The sequence below is a fragment of the Nomascus leucogenys genome, chromosome 9 (assembly GCF_006542625.1).
Source record: "Nomascus leucogenys isolate Asia chromosome 9, Asia_NLE_v1, whole genome shotgun sequence".
NCBI classification, from domain to species: Eukaryota; Metazoa; Chordata; class Mammalia; order Primates; family Hylobatidae; genus Nomascus; species Nomascus leucogenys.
This window is the reverse complement of record NC_044389.1, coordinates 11,691,632-11,698,045: the sequence shown is the minus strand read 5'-3', so window position 1 is coordinate 11,698,045 and position 6,414 is coordinate 11,691,632.

Here is a 6,414-nt window from a genome sequence, read left to right as displayed (position 1 = left end):
AGAGTTGCCTAAGGTCAGACTCAAGTCACAAATGGCAATTAGGGTCCAATCTGAAGGTCTTTCTACCATGCCATGTGGCCTATACGAGGAGAAACAGAGCATGTGGTCTGCTTCTTTAATTAAAAGTGTGTTTCTGTGGTGACGTCCTGGTTCCTTGCCTGACCTGCATGGACAATGGCTCTCACTAACCACCTTGGCTGTGCCGCATCCATCTGGGAGGAGGTAATGTTGGAGATAACAGGAAAATTGGCATACAAGGGACCACCCATTGGAGAATTTTCCAGGACAGTCCACATTCGAGACAGTTTGTGCAGTTATCATCATAACTACACTCATTCTTGTCACACTGTGTACAGTAAGTCTTCACTTAACGTTGTCAATAGGTTTTTGAAAACCACGACTTAAAGTGAAATGACATACCTTTGGTCCCTGGAGAAGGTCATTTCTATAATGTTGATGGCAAAAAGAAAATGTTTTCATTCAAAGTCATTTACCTTAGAGTTGCAGTTTCCAAGAACCTACTGACATTATTTTATTTATTTATTTATTTATTTAGAGACGGAATTTCGCTCAGTCACCCAGGCTGGAGTGCAGTGGCATGATCCCGGCTCACTGCAACCTCTGCCTCCTGGATTCAAGCGATTCTCTTGCCTCAGCCTCCCGAGTAGCTGGGATTACATGCGCCCGCCACCATGCCCAACTAATTTTTGTATTTTTAGTAGAGACAGGGTTTTGCCATGTTGGCCAGGCTGGTCTTGAACTCCTGACCTCAAGTGATCTGCCCACCTTGGCCTCCCAAAGTGCTGGGATTACAGGCATAAGCCACTGTGCCCGGCCCCTACTGACATTATTAAGTGAGGACTTACTGTATCTGATTTATGGTTAGGAAGACATTTTATAAAATGGCTGGATTTTGTGTCAGAGCCCCACCCCCTGCCAGAACCCGCTTTGTTCAAATGCTCTCTCCTCCATGTGAGTGAGTTCAGAACCACCAGGCCTAGGGTCATTTTGTGGCATGAAAAGCCTGGACTCTGTGTATTAGTTATGTGGCATAACAAGTTACCCTAAAATGCAGTGGCTTAAACCAAACACACATTTATCATCTCACAGATTCTGTGGGCCCAGAATCTCTTTCAGGGTCTCTCCCAGGCTGCAATGAAGAAATCAGCCAGGTTAGGGTCTCACCTGAAGGTCTGACTGCAGCAGAAGCCAATTCTAAGCTTGCATGATCGCTGGCAGAATTCAGTTCCTCCTGGGCTCCCGACTGAGGGCCTCTGTTCCTAGTTGGCTGTTGCTCAGAGGCCACCATCAATTATTTGCCTTGTAGACTTCTCCAACAGGGTAGCTGGTTAAAGCAAAGTGTGGAAGCCAAGAAGGTCAAGGAGGCAAGGAGGAGCGTGTGCTAGCGAGATGGAAGTCTCAACCTTCTGTAATCCAATAGAAAAAAAATAGACTACTATTTTTTGATTGCTTACTATGTACTGGGCTTTGTTAAACACCTCGCATGAATTATCTCATATAATTCTCACGACCACCATGTGGCATAAATATTATCTCCATTGTGCAGAAAACCTGAACTCCAGAGGGATTAAATATCTGGCTCAAGGTCAAATAGTAAATGCCAGAGCCAGGATTCAGTCAGGTCTATCAACCTCCAAAGCTCGTGCCTTCAGCCACCACCATTACTGAATTGCCATTTAATGGAAACACTCAAATTTCTTCTACCTGCCTCCTTCTTTTTGGTTCCATGGTCACCCCCTGGAGTCCAGACCTCCTACTCTGGTGATGATGATACCGTCAGGAGAGCAGTGTGCCTTCCTACTCTACGACTGTCTCCTAATCCTATTCTGCATCCTCATTTGCTTTAGTACCATATTTATCCTGTCAAGCCCTGAGTCAAAAAGTTATGACTACCTCCCTCTTTCTTATCATAGAATCATAGAACGTTAGAGCTGGAAGTATCACATTTATCTTGCCAACTTCCAGCTCAAAAAAGTCTCACCATCTCCCTATTTCCTATCAAAGAATCAGAATGTCAGAGCTGGAAGGGATCTTGGCTTTCTATTTGATGCAACTTCGTTCATAAGTTGGATAGTGGCAAGGGAGGAGGCTAACGTGGATTTCCACATGCTATGCCCATGATAAAATCACACCCACTCAGATGGTATAGAAAGAAGGCCCAGGCTTGGCAGAATAACGGGAGAACTGGGGAGATGTGGAGCCATTTGGGAGAGAATGGCCCCTGAGCAGGACTCTTTCCACATGTCTGGGGGGTGGCTGGTTTGCTCTCTGGACACTCCTTTTCTGATGGAATCACAGCTGACTATGGGAACTAGAGGACCAGAGCCTCCCTTGGGTGTAACTGAAGATGGGCACATAAAATCAACAGAGACAGATCATTTAATAAATGCAAGGGTGAGAGAAGGGAAGGGGCCATGGGTTCATTCAGCTGGGTGGATGGTGGCACTGCTCATGGAGACAGGGAAACCCTGAGGTCAGTGGGGAGAGCAGTTTTGAATATGCTGACATTGAGGTCTGTGAGTCATAGATTGGGCCTGGAGGCAGTTAGATGAAACAAGAATGGCAAAAAATTGGCTGTTGAAACTGGATAATGGGTCCAAAGGGGTTCTTTTTACTACTATGTTTTTGTATATGCTTAAAATTCTGTGATGATGATGAAAGTGTGAACAGGAAAACAAGAAGAAGAGTATGGACTAATCTTTTCAGTGAACCTGGCCATGAAGGGAAGGAGTGAGATCCAGCAATGACTATGAGAGGCATAAAAGGGAGTTGTCTGATTAAGAGAAGAGAGAGTAATATAGTTTGAATATTTCTCCCCTCCATATCTCAGGTTGAAATTTGACCCCCAAATTCAAATTCAAAGGGATCAAATTGTTAAAGGTGGGGCCTCATGGGAGGTGTTTGGGTAGTGGGGGCAGATTCCTCATGAATGACTTGATGCCATTGCAAGGTAGGCCGTGAGTTCAGAAGCAAGTTCAGAAGCAAGTTCAGAGTTCTTGCTCTGTTAGTTCAAGCGAGAGCTGGTTTAAGAGAGCCTGGCATCTCCTCTTCTCTCTCTTGCTCCCTTCCTCTCACCATGTGATGTCGGCTCCCCTTCCCTCCCGCTGTGAGTGGAGGCTTCCTGAGGCCATCACTAGAAGCAGATGCTGGCACCATGCTTCTTGTACAGCCTGCAGAACCATCAGCCAAATAAACCTCTTTTTTTTTTTTTATAAACTACCCAGCCTCAGGTATTCCTTTATATCAATGCAAAATAGGCTAAGACAAAGAGACCTGAGCATATATATTGGCTGAGGGGAAGCACCAGCAAAGAGGGTGTAGAAGTTAGCTATTGCCACATAATTACTGCATAACAAAACTACCCTAGAGCTATTGGCTTATAGTCATTTATGGTCACAGATCTGTGGATTGGCTGATGGTCAGCTGATGGGAGGCCAGGCTCAGCTGGGATGGCTCGGCTTTGCCCCTCACATCTGTCTTCTTCCTGAGACAGACTAATGCAGAAATGTGGTCCTTGTGGCAATCGCAGAGCACAGGGAGCAACACGTGAGGTCTCTTGAGGCCTAGGCTTGGAACCTGCACACCATCAGTTCCAACTTACAGAATGGAAGCAGGTCATGCGGATGGACTCATAGACAATAGGTGAGAAAATATCTCCAGCCCCCTTTACGGGCAAAACAAAGCCACATGGCAAAGGGAAGCTAGTACATGACATTTACTCACTTGAGCGGGCACACCATAGTTCTGTTTAAGTTCACCTTCGAGGTTGACCTTCATGACCCACAGTTTTATCACCTCCAGACCGAAGCTGTTTGGGCCTGGGGAAGAGCTTGAACCCCTATTGGGCCAAAGGTTCTCTTTCAGGGGTCATTAGCCGTGGGGAGTTAAGGGAACAGATTACATAAGGTCTGGGCTGCTTGGGAGGAGCCAAAGCCCTCAGAAAACTACACTCACAGAGGCAGAAACTCAGCCTTACAGACGAAGCTGATCTGCAGAGAAAAGAGTGGAGAGACAGGCAGAGGTGAGGAGAGGCCTGGGCCTGCGAGGACTTGAAACCTGGGAGGGTAGGTGGGCAGGAGGGAGGAAAGGGAAGGTCAGGGGAGGGAGAGCTGAGCAACACACACAAATATGCACACAGGACATGAATGCAGCAGTCTAAGGGATGCCTGGAGAGCAAAGGGGGAGTGAGACTAAGGAGGACAGCAGATCCCAACGGTGACAGACTGAGACCCAAAGTGTTTGCAGACAACTCTCCCACCCTGAGGCCTTTCTGTAGTTGGTCCCATGAGATCCCCTTGTATCCTTACAATAACTCCCTTTTCATTAGATTAGTTTGAATGGAACTATGTTCCCTGCACACAAAAGATTCCTTGCTGAAGACATTCATGTAAAATATTTAAGGCTTCACGCAATGAGTTCCTAGTTGTTCATTCAACTAACAAATAAGGTTAGCCCTTCATGTATGCATGTCATCTTGCTACTGAGGACTCGAAAAGAGTATCTTCCAGTCCCTAGCCTTATAGAGGTTAAATCAAGATCAGGGAAATAAGAAATTATGTGCCTAAATAGTTAAAAATAGCCCAACACATTTGAGCATTACTATAGAAAGAAATGGCCACAAAAGTTCAAAGGAAGAGAAGGCGGGTACAGGTGGCAGTCACCAGGAGAGGCTTATCTAGAGGAAGCAGAACTTGATCTGGGCCTGGAATTGAGCCTCAGGTAGGAAGGGGCCTGGAGGAGGCCTGCACCCTGGGCTTCCATGTCCCACCTGAGCATTGTTACCTGATTTGTAGGAATAATAGCTAGCAGGAATACAAATACTTTGCAAATACTGGTCTTGTAAATTTAAACCTAAATAGTCTCAGGTGTTTTAGGGAGAGGACATGGGCAGCTATAGGCAAGAGAGACCAAAGGCAGGAGAGTGTAAAGGCAGGAAAATCTGTTGACAGGCTGTTACAGGTGTCAAGGCCTGGAGCAAAGAAAAGCCTAGCAGAGGTGGGGAAGGAGGAAAATGGATAGGACAGGTGCAGAAGCCAGCTAGGGAAGTGCAGAGGAGAGAGCAGGTGATATTGTCAATGGTTTCTAACCCTGAATAAGATGCTCATTTTACTGGTATGGTGGCAACAGCATTTTCAAAAGCTTCCAGGTGACTAATGTGCAGCCAGGGTTGAAAACCACTGTTATAAATTTTCATGGCTGGAGACAGAATTATGCCACCATTGACAGAGAGAAAAAGGGCAAAAAGAGGTGTGGCCAGACAAAGGCAGTGAGACTGACTTACAAAGAATGTTGAGTTTAAGTTGACTGCCTGACATTCAAGTAAAACACACACACACACACACACACACACACACACACACAACCAAACCCCAGTTGTCATCTAGAAATGTGGGATATTAGAACAATTAGAAATTAGAAAAACACATTGGTGGCCAGGCACGGTGGCTCACGCCTATAATTCCAGCCCTTTGGGAGGCCGAGGTGGATGGCTCCCTTGAGGTCAGGAGTTCGATACCAGCTTGGCCAACATGGTAAAACCCCATCTCTACTAAAAATACAAAAATTAGCCGGATGTGGTGGTGCGCGCCTGTACTCACAGCTACTCAGGAGGCTGAGGCAGAAGAATCATTTGAGCCCGGGAGGCGGAGGTTGCAGTGAACCGAGATTGCTGAGATTGCACCACTGCACTCCAACCTGGACAACAGAGCAAGACTTTGTCAAAAAAAAGAAAGAAAGAAAGAAAGACAGAAAGACACATTGTGAAGCAAACTGCAGACAGAAAGGAGGTGGAGCCGTGGATCACAGGGTGAGAAAGAACAAAGAAAAAAGACCAAAAGTTGTTGAGTATACAGAGTGACCTGGATCCTGTTAGCTGCTTTACGTGGAGAGTTGTTGGAAGAGCTGTAGATTGGTGGTAAATGTGTCTAGCACAGGGGATGGCACATAATAAATACAACTATTGGTTAATAGAATCTCATTTAATTTTAAAAATGACCCTTACTGGTGGGTATTAACAGTCTCAGTTTAAAGATAAGAAAAGAAACTCAAAGAGCCCTTATCCAAAATCCTAGTTAGTAAATTTAGAGTTGGAATTCAATGTCAGGGGATTGAGGCTGAAAGCCAGCGCTCGCCTGCTATAATACATCAGCGCACAGGGCTAAGCACCAACCTAAAAAGGTGGAAGAACGATTGTTCAAGGAGACAGGACAAGTCAGGAAGGCAGGGGGAAGCCATGAGTGTGGCTATGCTGCATGGGGTCAGTGGCCAAGAAAGGCCAAAAGAAAGGAGGATCTCAGAGATTTACTGTGCACCCTGGCCCTGGGCATGAGGCACGGGGAGGAGAAAACCAGAACCGGCGCAAGGGAAACCATTTTAGAATTCCGGAGTTGTGGG